This window comes from Sus scrofa, chromosome 14 (assembly GCF_000003025.6).
Source record: "Sus scrofa isolate TJ Tabasco breed Duroc chromosome 14, Sscrofa11.1, whole genome shotgun sequence".
Classification (NCBI taxonomy): Eukaryota; Metazoa; Chordata; class Mammalia; order Artiodactyla; family Suidae; genus Sus; species Sus scrofa.
Genome location: NC_010456.5, coordinates 51754984 through 51769126, shown reverse-complemented (window position 1 = coordinate 51769126; position 14143 = coordinate 51754984). Strand labels below are relative to the sequence as shown.

Sequence of the window (14143 nt, the reverse complement as noted above, 5' to 3'; positions counted from 1 at the left end):
AACACCACCAGCTTTGAAAAACACTGCAAACTTGAACCTTCCCTGATCCTTATCTGTGGCCCTGTTTTCTACTCCCAAACTATAAAACCACCTCCTATTCTCTCTCAGAGGGGGCACAGTCTTTAAGGCCTGCTGTGGCCTCTTTTGCCTGGCAAAGCAATAAGAGGTCTCTTTTTCACCTTCACCCAAAACTCTTGGCTCTGAGTTTCTATTCAGCACTAGTACAGAGGCCAAGTTTCGGCCACAGAAGGAGAGAATCAGACTCAGAGACAAAAACCAACAGAGAAAATGACAAAATTGATAGGGAAAGATGGAGAGAGAGGGTGTGTTGGTGAGTTCATTCTGACTGTGGGAAATCAAGCATTGTCTGCTCTCTTAAGGGTTTTAATTGGATGCTATGAAGACAACTAAATGAGAAGTGATTATTTTCATTGATAGCAAATTGTGCATATTCAGGAATTCTGTGTTCTTATTCAAAGATGAAATCATTATTCTTTAGATAAACTACCTTTGAATCATAAATATTTCCACTGGGTGTAGCTAGGCCATTCTGGATTTTCATTAGTTTGCCTTTGTTTGTTTGTTTGATCTGTAAATCACTGAAAAAGATCTTTGGAAATATGTCCAGAAGCTTTGAGTGACAATGGATTCCCTCTTTGTGCTTAGGGTTGGTTTCTAAAACAATGAAGAAGAAATCTGAGACAGCCAGTTGGTGTCCATGAAAACCTTAGGAGAAGGGCAATTGCATCTTCAACAGCCTCAGGCTTGTACTTATCAACTTAAAAAAAAAAATGCACAACCTAAAAGTAGAGTTAAGTTTTATTTGGAGCAAAATGAGGACTTAAGCCCAGGAGGAAGCATCTCAAGTAACCCTGAGAAAGCTGCTCTGAGAAGAGGAGGGGGAGTCAGGATATATAGGAGTGTTTTGCAACAAAGGGCACATTGTAGGAACAAAAGATTACAGAAAGCCAGGTATCTCAAGTTAAGGAATTTAGCACTTTTTAAATAGGAAGATGGAAAGGTCCGGGTTCACTAAAATCATTCTTTTAATATGCACCTCAACTATTGGGGCCAGTACCCTGTGTTTTCACAGCCCTGTTTCCTCAGGGCTCCCTGTTAGGGGTGGCTGCAGTCTGATAGCTACTAGATGGCAGGTTTTCTTTGTTTCCTTCCTGAGTTTCCTCAGGGCTCACTGGCTCACACTTGGAGGTGGCTACACTCACAGATGACTGTGACATCCTTTGTTTTGTCAACTTAACTACAGCCTGGGCAGCAGTATTTTAGATATCTCTGAAATACCACTCCAAAGAGGCAGGGGGAAATAATATCAGTGTATATGTGATAAAGGTGAAGGGGGAGGTGCATGCAGCCATGCACACATTTTACAAAAGTTTGCTGCAGAGTTCCCACCATGGCTCAGCAGAAATGAATCCAACTAGGAACCATGAGGTTGTGGGTTCAATCCCTGGCCTCACTCAGTGGGTTAAGGATCCAGCATTGCCATGAGCTGTGGGGTGGGTCACAGATGAGGCTCAGATCCCAACTTGCTGCAGCTGTGGTGTAGACCAGTGGCTACAGCTCTGATTAGACCCCTAGTCTGGGAACCTCCGTGTCCTATGGGTGTGGCCATAAAAAGCAAAAAAAAGGGGAGGGGGAGTAAGATGGCCAAGGACTAAGAGGTCATGCACAGATTCTCCCACAAACACATCAAAAAAAATCTACATGTAAAACTACTCGCACAGAACATCAACTGAATGTTGGCAGAACTTTAAACCTCCAAAAAGGGCAAGAAACTCTTGACATAACTGGTAGAACAACAGAAAAAAAGAGAGAGAAAAGGCATCAGGACAGCTCTAGCATTCCAAAGAGGGAGCCATGAAGGAGGCAATGAACCCACCTCCTGGGAAGCTGCCTAACTGATGAAACATCAGCTGAGTCGGTGGGACCTCAGAATCGTTGAGAAAAGTGCAGCAGCTGGACTGAGGACAGCAAAGCAGAGTGAGAGCCACACAGATCATCTGAACCACCAACCTGGACACCAAGGCCTGAGACACTCAGGCAGGGGCTGGGCGCTAAGGCTCGGGTTCCAGAGGTCAGTCCTGGGGAGTGGAGTGGGGCTGGCATGAGGGGCTAAGGAGCAATGCACCATGGGCTAAGGAGGGGAACACCATGGCAGAGGGAACCCAGGAGAAGGTCCGGACCTGCAGGAGAGGCAAGGCGCCATTGTTGGGGAGGGGAGAGGAGGAGGGGTGGGCCACCATAGGAAACTCTCTGCACCTGAGTGTTCACATGCCCGAGGGCTTAGAGGGTGGGGTGGCTCTGCGGAAGTTAGGGGCATTGAGAAGCCTCTTGCTTGTTTAGGGGAGATTAGGCACTTCTTGTGCAGGCTACCAGTTGCCAGGCACCTATTGTGTGGTCTAAGGTCATAAGGGGGCTAAGTGCAATATGGTGCCTCTTGCATGATCTAGAGGTGGCAGGGACAGACTGTGGTAGTTGTCTGAGAGGCCAGAGGGAGGCGTGGCTTGCCACCACTGGGGGCCTGTGAATAGGCTCCGCCTGCAACCCCAGTCACCTTAGGGGTTGGCAAAAAAGAAAAAAAGAGGGCACTGCAACCAAGCACCATACTGTTGCTCTCACTCCCTTGAAACACACCCACCCTGCAGCTGCCACTGCCAAACACTCTGGACGGTGGCCAGACACTTAGTCACTGTCCTTCCCAAGATCCTACAACTAGGAGCAGCTGGTGCAACACCTCCTATGTGGGCTAAGTGGGACAGGGTGCTTCTTGCGTGGTCTACAGGCAGCAGGGGCAAACTGCCACAGTTATCCCTGATTCCAGAGGTGGGTGTGACCCACTGCCATTGGAGATACCTGAACAAAAATCACTTGCAGCCCCATTCACCTCAAGGGCACCACAGAGGGCATTGTGACTGAACACCACCTGTCAGTGCTCTCACACCCCCAGGAACACTCCTGCCCTGCTGCTGCCACTGCCAAATGTTCCAGGCAGTACCCACACTGATCTCTGTCACTTCCCCAGATCCTGCAACTAGGAGCACCCTATACAGCACCTCATATGTGGGCTAAGTGAGATGGGTTGCCTCATGCCTGGTCTACAGGTAGTGGGGGAAACCACTGCAGTTATCACTGACTCTGGAGATGGTCATGGTCTGCTCCCAATAGGGGTCCCTGAACAGGCACCACCTGTGGTTCCAGTCACCTCAGAACTGGGCATTGCAATCAAACAAGCTGTTGTTGCTCTCACTTCCCTGGGAGCTTACACACCCTGCTGTTGCTACTGTCAAATGCTTGGTCACCTTGAAGATCTGCCTAGAGCTTATTACCACTGCCCAGGGTCCTGCAACTAGGAGTAGCCTGTACCACCTTCCTATAGGTCCTTGCTGCTACTGAGAGCCCAACAACCAGGCACAGACTGCTGGCCCTACCCAGTGCCTCCTTCTCCCTGAAAACACACTGAGCGTCCTGGGAACAACAGTCTGCTCACACCAAAGACAGATACAGCAAATATTCAAACTCCCACACCAAAAATAAATAGTAACCACCCCACCCCCAAAAATACAAAGGGTTATTTTTGTATAGAAGTAGCCTTATAAGACTACAGTTTGGCTTTCCTGAACTCACAGAAAAAGAAAAACACAAGCAAGATGAGGAAGCTCAGGAAGAGGAGAATTCACCTAAAGCAGTCAACAATGAAACAGACCTCTGCAGTCTGACATAGAGTTCAAAAGGGAGGTATTGAAGATACTGAAGGAATTAAGGGAGGATATGAACAGTAATGCAGATTCCTTTAGAAAGGAACTAGAAAATATAAGAAGGAGCCTAGAAAATTCATTTGCAGAGATACAAACTGAGCTAAAGGCAATAAAGAGCAGAATGAATAATGCAGAGGAACAAACTAGTGATGTGGAAGATAGAATCATGGAAATCACCCAATCAGGACAGCAGACAGAAAACCAAATGAAAAACCATGAAAGCAATACAAGAGACCCATGGGATAATATAAAGCAGGTGAATCTATGCATAATAGCAATTCCAGAAGGAAAATAAACAGGGGGAAAGGGGATTGAAAATATATTTGAAGAAATTATGGCTGAAAACTTTCCAAATCTAAAGGATACTGATATCAAGATACAGGAAGCACAGAGGGCCCCAAACAAGTTGAACCCAAACAGGTCCACACCAAGACATTATAATAAAAATGGCAAAAGAAAGGTTCTAAAGGCAGCAAGAGAAAAGCAAAGCATTTAATTATAAGGGAACCCCCATAAGGCTATCAGCTGATTTCTCTACAGAAACACTACAGGCCAAAAAGGAGTGGGAAGATATATTTAAAAGTTCTGAAAGGAAAAAATGTGCAACCTAGAATACTCTATCCAGCAAGAGTATCATTTAAAATGGAAGGGGAGGAGTTCCCATCATAGCACAGCAGAAACAAATCCAACTAGGAACCATGAGGTTGCAGGTTCAATCCCTGGCCTTGCTCAGTGGGTTAAGGATCCGGCATTGCCATGAGCTGTGGTGTAGGTTGCAGATGCGGCTCAGATCTGGCATTGCTGGGACTGTGGCATAGGCCAGGGGTGACAGCTCTGATTAGACCCCTAGCCTGGGAACCTCCATATGCCACAGGTGCAGCCCTCAAAAGCAAAATAAATAAATCAATAAATAAAATAGAAGGGGAAATAAAGAATTTCTCCAACAAAAGCTAAAAGAGTACAGCAGTACTAAACCCATTCTAAAAGAAATACTGAAAGGGTTTCTCTAAATCAAAAAAAAAAAAAAAAGAGAGAGAAAAAGAAGAATTATGATGGAGGAAGCCACAGTTGGAAAGCAGTCACTTAAATAAGCCAGCATACAGATCTAAATATGAAGATGTTAAAAAAAAAAAGACATAAAAATCATACCATGTGAGGAAGGAAAGTAAGAAAATATAGATTCTTTTTTTATTTTAATGATGTGTTTGAGCCTATACGACTTATCGGGCAAAAGCAAGCAGATATAGGAAGGGCTTAATGTGCTTAAAAAACAGGGCAACCACAAATCAAAACCAAACATTACATTCACAAAAACAGAAAAGTACTCAAGCATAAAACAAATGGAAACCACCCAATCCCCCCCAAAGAAAAGATGAGAAGAGAAACATAGAATCAACTGGAAAATGAGGTTTAAAATGGCAATAAATGCATATCTATCAATAATCACTTTAAATGTCAGTGGACTGAATGCTCCAATCAGAAGACACAGAGTGGCAGGTTGGATAAAAAAGCAAAAACCTTCAACGTGCTGTCTACAAGAAACTCACCTTAGAGCAAAGGACACATATAGATTGAAAGAGGATGGGAAAAGATACTTCATGCCAGTGGACAAGACAGGAAAGAAGGAGTTTCAATACTCATATCAGACAAAATAGACTTTAAAATGAAGGCCATAAAGAAAGACAAAGATGGACACTAATGGTTAAAGGATCAATTCAAGAAGAGGATATTACAATCGTCAATATATGTGCCCCTAAGATAGCAGCACCCACATTCCTCCAACAAATACTAACAGACATAAAAGGAGAAATTGATTGGAATACAATCACAGTAGGAGACTTTAACATCCCACTCACATCAATGGACAGATCCTACAGACAGAAAATCAGTAAGGCAACAGAGATCCTAAAGGACACAATAGAAAAGTTAGATTTAATCAACATTTTCAGGACATTACATCCAAAAAAAATCAGAATATACATTCTTCTCAAGTGCACATGGAACATTCTCAAGAATTGATCACATACTGGGGCACAAAGCTAACCTCAACAAATTTAAAATTATAAAAATAATTTCAAGTATCTTCTCTGACCACAATGGCATGAAACTAGAAATCAACCACAGAAAGAGAAATGAGAAAAAACTTACTACATGGAGACTAAACAACATGCTACTTAAAAAAACCAATGGGTCAAATGTATTATCAAGGAAGAGAAAGGGAACCCTCCTGCACTGTTGGTGGGAATGTAAGCTGGTACAAGCACTACGGAGAACAGTATGGAGGTACCTCAGAAAACTATACATAGAACTACCACATGACTGAAAAACCCCACTCTTGGGCATATATCCAAATAAAACTTTCCTTAAAAAAGACACATGCACCCACATGTTCATTGCAGCACTATTCACAATAGCCAAAACATGGAAACAACGCAAATGTCCATCAACAGATGATTGGATTTGGAAGATGTGGTATAGATACACAATGGAATACTACTCAGCCGTAAAAAAGAACGACATAATGCCATTTGCAGCAACATGAATGGAACTAGAGACTCTTGTACTGAGTGAAGTAAGTCAGAGAAAGACAAATACCCTATGATATCACTTCTATCTGGAATCTAATATACGGCACAAATGAAGCTTTTCACAGAAAAGAAAATCATGGACTTGGAGAATAGACTTGTGGTTGCCAAGGGGGATGGACTAGGAGCTTGGGGTTAATAGATGCAGACTATTGCCTTTGGAATGGATTAGCAATGAGATCCTGCTCTGTAGCACTGGGAACTATGTTTAGTCACTTATGATGGAGCACGATAATGTGAGAAAATAGAATGTGTACATGTATGTGTAACTGGGTCACCATGCTGTGCAGTAGGGAAAAAAATGTATTCGGGAAATAACAATTTTAAAAAAAAGTTTTCTACTGGTCTTGTGAAGGTTACTGCTAGTCACGAGGAACAGATGTCACCAGGAAGGATTTTAGTGTTTTTCTAGATAAGAGGAGATGCAGGAATTGGGCACATAAAATCTCCTAAAAATATATGACTATCTGAATACCTGTACTTACAGTTTTCCCAGAGCACAGAGTGCCTCACTCCCGACTTCCACCCTGAGCTCCACTCAGGGTGTGTTGCAGGTTTGCAGCTACAGTGGCTCATGATTTAATCCATGTAGAGGCTGATGGCATGTGCCAAAATCCAGTTCATATACTAAAGTAAGTACCCAGCATTTCCTCAGAGGATCTTCTGGAGACAGAATCCTCTCTGAATGTGAAGGATAAATTTGTGGCAACAGATGCTTAGGAGGGAACTAGTGATACCTGGTTCTTGCCCATTGGTGCTCCAGATGTAAGCATTGTGCACCTGGTTGTAGGGTGGGTTGATGCATGGCCCAGAAGGCTTTGAATCATCTGGTCACAAAGCTGCCTTCATGGAGTTCCCATCGTGGCTCAGTGGTTAATGAATCTGACTAGGAACCATAAGGTTGCAGGTTCAATCCCTGGCCTCGCTTGGTGGGTTAAGGATCCGCATTGCCATGAGCTGTGGTGTAGGTTGCAGACATGGCTCAGATCTGGCATTGTTGTGGCTGTGGCGTAGGCCGGCAGCTACAGCTCCAATTGGACCCCTAGCCTGGGAACCTCCATATACCACGGGTTCAGCCCTGAAAAAGACAAAAATACAAAAAACAAAACAAAAACAAAAAACTGCCTTCAGAGTTCCCTTCTTCCATCACCTCAGCAATTTTATTCTTGGGCTCCCCAGATAGGATTGTGGTTAAGTACTTTTCAAGCACTCAGTGGGGAGAAAATTGGTAAGGAAAAAACATAGTGTGTATATATACATATGAATGTGTAAGATAAATTGCATATAAATGCATTACATTTCATGCATGACACACACTGTATCTACATTGCATGTGCAGTTGACCTAATGTTTCCTCTCTTTATTATTTGTTCTCCTTTAGAATGTTTCCAAAATGAGACCAGGAAAAAGCAGATATTCATCTCTCCATCTCAAACAAGTGCCTTTGTACAAGCCTTCAAGAGGAACCAATTTCCTAGCATTGCAACCAGAGGAGAATCGACTTGTCAGACAGGAATTGCAGAATCTCTAATCAAGTTGTCAGTGGGTGGAACATGACTTCTCCTGTCTAATGAAAGGGGTATCAACCCCTGAGATGGTGCTGGATACACATAGGCATTAGGGGAGTTATCTTGCTGATTGAGGGCAAAGATATAGGTTGGAAAGGCCTGGAATTGCAAGTGAGGGTCCTTCCAGAGTAAGATTTTCTAAATCAAGTTGGCAGCAGTACACACTAGAGTAGAGAGAGTGGCAGGACAGAAGTGGGATAAGTGAGCATCACTCTCTGTTTAAAGAAAACTCTGTCAGTGCTCTTCAAGCTTAAGCAGTGTGGTCATATTGGCAGAGAAATGTCTCTGTTATAAAATTGGGGGAGCTGAACTCTGTGTGGCAGGATTTTTGTCTGCATTGCATCTTGGGCCTCAAGGTCCTTGGACCTGTACAGTCTGCCCTCAACCCATACAACCTCCCTCTCCTCTTGGAGAGATACCTTAATGATTTAGGGTCGTCTGACTTATCCACAGTTGGGAAGAGGGACTGTTGCCCCTGGATGAGAACTGTTGTTCTTCATATGTTATTGACATTGTGTGTTTGAATATAGGGATCATGAAGCAGGTCCATAGGTGTATAGAGACTGAGTTTCTGAAAGACTCACATTTCACTCAAGAACCTCTGGCTCTGCTTCAAGTGGCTCGTAAGGCCCTGTGTTCTTACATCTGTTCACATGGATTGGGAGGAAACTCAACCTGGTCAGAAGAGCCCCTTTCTTCATCCAGCCTAGAAAGTTAGGGTCCAAATATAGACCCAGGTGATTTTCATCTGGACTTGTCCCTGCCTAGGCCTGGACCTCTGTACATAAGAGATGGGCTGGTGGATGCATATAGTGGACATGGGCACCAGAGCCATGTATTTCATCTCATGTTTGATCCAGGGAACACATGGGATCTAGAAAAGATGATTTTTCGTTTGGATCCCAGGCATTGGCAAACAGGAGAAAAGTTTGGAGCAATGCTTGTGTGGCTGAGGTGGTGGAGCCTAGTGCATAAGGAAGTGGAATGAATTTCTCATTCTTTCTCACGGGACTCCTAAAGTGGCTGGTCTGAAGGCATCTATTTCCAGAAGAGGAGAGGGCAGTGGAGGTGCTGGAAAGCTCGTGAAGGGTCTGGCTTTCTAGGCAATTAGGGAGGTACTGGAAGCCAGGTGTCCAGTGTTGCCCTGACATGCTTCTCATTTCCAGGAACCAGGTTGCTGGTTTAGATTAAGCTCCCCCTGAGATGAAGCCTAACCAAAATTGCCTTCTCTGGGCCAGATAAGCGTGGGGGTCTGGGACAAATCAATCTAGAATATCTTGCTTCTAATGTGCACACCTCTCTTCTTCCCTAGGTGTGGTTTCCAAACCAAAGAGCTCTGCAGCCAGAGCAAAGCAGAGGGGGCCCATGATGAAGAAGCTCAAGCTCTCTCAACATGCCACCAGGCTCACCAGGGCCTCAGACTTAGAAGGAGGAAGGAAGCCATCTCCCGAGCCACTTTCAGACCTCTTTCCTGAGATGTTGGGCCATCGTGATAAAAAGGGAACGTGCATGGTGTTTGGGAGTAACGCCTAGGCATGAAGACCATCCTTCACTTGGAAGCCCAAAGAGCTGTCCTGTTGGCTGTACTTTGTTGCCTCAGTGAGTGTTGCCCAGGAAGCATGGGCCCCAAAGCCTTAAAGAATTCTAGCATTACAGTGACAAGCATGACCCAGCTCTTCCTCCATCTGCACCGTCCCCAAACAGGAACTGGAACAAGTCATGGAAGTTAGATGAAAAAGGAATCATTCAGGAGTTCCCCTTGTGGCTTAGCAGTAACGAATCCAACTGGTATTCATGAGGACGTGAGTTTGATCCCTGGCCTCTTTTAGTGGGCTAAGCTTAAGTTGTTGCGCTGAGCAATGGTGTAGGTCATAGGCATGGGGCTTGATCCCATGTGCTGTGGCTGTGGTGTAGGCCAGCAGCTGCAGCTCTGATTGACCCCTAGCCCAGGAACTTCCATATGCCATGGGTGTGGCCCTTAAAAAAAAAAAAAAAAAAAAGGACTCATTAACACACGTTCCCTTTCTGGCAAGATCAGTGGTGTATCTGATGGCATATCTGAAGTGAGCTTGGTGATAAGAAGAGGAGTGGGTCCAGGAGTGTGAGTTTTTTTTCATAGCTGTGACTGTCAGACCTGGCAACTGGAAGTGACTTAAGCCTCCAGCTAGCAATGATTGCTTCAAAGCTGCAGCCCTTAATAGAGTGGAGACTTTGCATGTAATTTTCCCCTGCAGCATTTGTAACATAAAAAAGTGGCAGGGAAACATACAATAGCAACTTCAACTCATCACTCAGGAAGAGGTTGGATCTTGCTCTTTCTGTGATTTTAGCACATTTGTATGTATGGATCTGTATGTGTACCTATAATTTTTCTCTGCAGATTTTGAAAAAAATCTATGCTCTAAGGTTCTTGGTGGTGTGCCTTCAACAGGAACTCCTCCTTTCCTTTGAAAAGGACACTTGAGGGAGTTCCCGTCGCAGTGTGGTGGTTAACGAATCTGACTAGGAACCATGAGGTTGTGGGTTCGATCCCTGGCCTCGCTCAGTGGGTTAAGGATCTGATGTTGCCGTGAGCTGTGGTGTAGGTCACAGATGTGGCTCGGATCCTGTGTTGCTGTGGCTGTGGTGTAGGCTGGCAGCTACAGCTCTGATTAGACCCCTAGCCTGGGAACCTCCATATGCCGTGGGTGTGGCCCTGGAAAGACAAAAAAAAAAAAAAAAAAAAAAAAAAAAAAAAAAAAAAAAAAAAAAAGAAAGAAAGAAAGAAAGAAAGAAAGAAAGAAAGAAAGAGAAAGGACACCTTGAATTTTCAAGTATATGACATTCCATTGATCCAACAAATATATCTTTGAACTCAGTGCAACTTTTTGGCAGTGGTTTGATGCATTTGTACTCTCTACCATCTTGCCTGCAATTCTTCAGACTGTTGCAGTGCTTCCTTTGCCTGTGACAATGTGGGAATGTGGTCAGGATGCCCAAGTAGTATTTAGCTTCTATCTACAAACATACACTTTTAGAACCACTAGACCATTTTCCCAAAGAACAACATTAACCTGGATTCTGGGTGCGGAAGTGTTCCTCTAGGGTATATCCATTGAGCCCAAGTACAGAATTATCCAAACAACTTTTGTTACCAGATTATAATCTGCAGAGTTCATATTAACAAATGTGCTGAGTATACTATATAGGCAAATAATCTCTCCCTGTCTACCCTCCTCCTAACCCCCCCCCTTTTTTTTTTTTTTGCTTTTTAGGACTGCACCCGCAGCATATGTAAGTTCCCAGGCTAGGGGTCAAATCAGAGCTATGGCTGCCTGCCTGCCTACTCCACAACCACAGCAATTCAGGATCTGAGGCACACCTTCCACCTACACCACAGCTCACAGCAACATTGGATCCCCGACCCACTAAGCAGGCCAGGGATCAAACCCACATCCTCATGGATACTAGTTGGATTTGTTTCTGCTGAGCCTCAGTGGGAACTCCTCCTTCCCCCATCTTTCTTTCACTAGCATTGTATGTTTACTGCCACGTATAACAAACACACATATATCTCAAAATATAAGTAAAGTTACAACTAAAGCAATGTACAAACAAAGTAACTGACAAAAAACATATGGAAGCTTAAAGCAGAGGCAGGTAATTTCTTCCACTGCTACATTTTTTTTAATTTGAAGTATAGTTGACTTACAAAGTTGTCAGTTTCAGGCATACAGCAAAGTGAAAAGAATCTGAAAAAGAATTGATACATATATGTTATATATATATATATATATATTCAATTTTTTCAGTTTCTTTTCCATTGTAGGTTATCATAAGATACTGAATATAGTTCCCTGTGTTATGCAGTAAATCCTTGTTGTTTATCTATTTTATACATAGTAGTTGGATCTGTTAATCTAAACTCCTAATTTATCTCTCCCCACTTTTACCTTGGTAACCCTAAGTTTGTTTTCTATGTCTGTGAGTCTATTTCTGTTTCATAAGGAAGTTCATTTGTGCCATATTTTAGATTCCACTTATAAGTGATATCATATGATATTTCTGTCTGATTTACTTCACTTACTATGATAAATTCTAGGTCCTTCCATGTTGCTGCAAATGGCATTATTTCATTGTTTTTATGGCTGAGTAGTATTCCATTGTATATATGTACCACATCTTTATCCATTCATCTCTGGATGGACATTTAGGCTGCTTCTGTGTCTTAGCTATTGTGAATAGTGCTGCAATGAACAGTGGGGTGTATGTGTCTTTCAAATTATAGTTTTCTCTGGATATATGCCTAGGAGTGTGATTGCTGGATCATATAGTAACTATTTTTAGTTTTTTAAGGAACCTCCATAAAGTACTCTATAGTGGCTACACCAATTTACATCCCCACCAACAGTATAGGAGGGTTCCCTTTTTTCCACAGCCTCTCCAGCTTTATTATTTGTAGACCTTTGGATAATGGCCATTCCAACTAGTGTGAAGTAATACCTCATTGTTGTTTTAGAGATTTGCATTTCTCTAATGATTAGCAATGTGGAGCATCTTTTCACATGCCTGTTGGCCATCTGGATATCCTCTTTGAAGGAGTGTCTGCCTAGGTTTTGTTTTTGTATGTGTGTCTTTTTGCCATTTCTAAGGCCACTCCCATGGTATGTGGAGGTTCCCAGGCCAGGGGTCGAATTGGAGCTGTAGCTGCCGGCCTACACCACAGCCACAGCAATGCGGGATCCAAGCCGCGTCTGCAACCCACACCACAGCTCTCAGCAATGCCAGATCCCCAACCCACTGAGTGAGGCCAGGGATCAAACACACAACCTCATGGTTCCTAGTCGGATTTGTAAACCACTGAGCCACAACGGGAACTCCTCTACCTAGGTTTTTTTAACTTTTTTTTTCTCTTTTCTTTTTCTTTTTCAGGCCAAACTTGCAGCATATGGAAGTTCCCAGGTTAGGGGTTGAATTGAAGCTACAGCTGCCGGCCTATACCACAGCCATAGCAACTCGGGATCTGAGCCACATCTGTGACCTACACCACAGCTCATGGCAACACCAGATCCTTAACCCACTGAGCAGGGCCAGGGATTGAACTGGCATCCTCATGGATACTAGTTGGGTTTGTTAACCACTGAGCCGGGCCAGGGATTGAACTGGCATCCTCATGGATACTAGTTGGGTTTGTTAACCACTGAGCCAAGACAGGAACTCCTCCTCCGAACATTTTTGATTGGGTTTTTTTTTTTTAACATATTGAGTTGTATGAGCTGTTTGTATATTTTGTAAGTCAATCCCTTGTCAATTGCATCATTTCCAAATATCCTCCCAGTCTATAGGTTGTCTTTTTGTTTATGATTTACTTTTCTACGGAAATTCTTTCAAGTTTAATTAAGTCCTATTTGTTTATTATTGCTTTTATTTCCATTACTCTAGGAGATGGATCCAAAAAAAATTACTGCAATTTATATCAAAGAGTGTTCAGCCTATGTTTTCCTCCAGGAGTTTTATAGTATCCAGTCTTACATTTAGGTTTTTAATCCATTTTGAGTATATTTTTGTGTATAGTATTAGATAGTACTCTAATTTTATTCTCTAATGTGTAGCTGTCCAGTCTCCCAGCACCACTTATTGAAGAGACTGTCTTTTCTCCATTGTATATTCTTGCCTCTTTGTCATAGACTTACCTTGTCCTGAGTGCACCTCCTCTCACAAGTACACCAGAATCACAACTCTCTGCAGAACAACCATAGATGAAAAAGAGTGGAACCAACCAGAAAAGATCTTCGACAACTAAAGACATAAAGAAGGAGCCACAATAAGATGGGTAGGAGAGGCAGAACTACTGCTTTTTTAAAAAAATCTTCCCAAAGTATTTGCTTAGTACACTGAGATAAGAGATTCTATGCTCGCTGAATTCATGCCCTGTTTACAGCTTGCATGTGTCAGAGTCAGTAATGAAAGAAATCTGAGGAGTTCCCTTTGTGATTCGGTGGTGACAAACCCTACTAGTATCCATGAGGATGTGGCTTCGATCCCTGGCCTCGCTCAGTGGGTTAAGGATCTGGCTTTGCTGTGAGCTTCAGTGTTAAGTTACAGACACAGCTTTGATCCTGTGTTGCTGTAGCTGTGGCATAGGCCACCAGCTATATCTCTGATTCAACCCCTCCTGGGGACTTCCATATGCTGTGGGTGTGGTCCTAAAGAAAAAAAAGAAAAGAAAAGAAATCAT

The 14143-nt window shown here is 43.3% G+C and overlaps 1 long non-coding RNA gene across 1 annotated transcript in view; it reads left to right on the top strand.

Annotated features, from left to right (window-relative positions):
- Positions 1-14143, top strand: part of LOC110256663 — a 66777-nt gene that overhangs the window by 38675 nt on the left and 13959 nt on the right. Inside the window, exons 2-4 of the long non-coding RNA XR_002338520.1 lie at positions 7740-7900; positions 9239-9525; positions 13593-13738. This is a non-coding gene — a long non-coding RNA (uncharacterized LOC110256663). The remainder of the gene's footprint in view (positions 1-7739; positions 7901-9238; positions 9526-13592; positions 13739-14143) is intronic.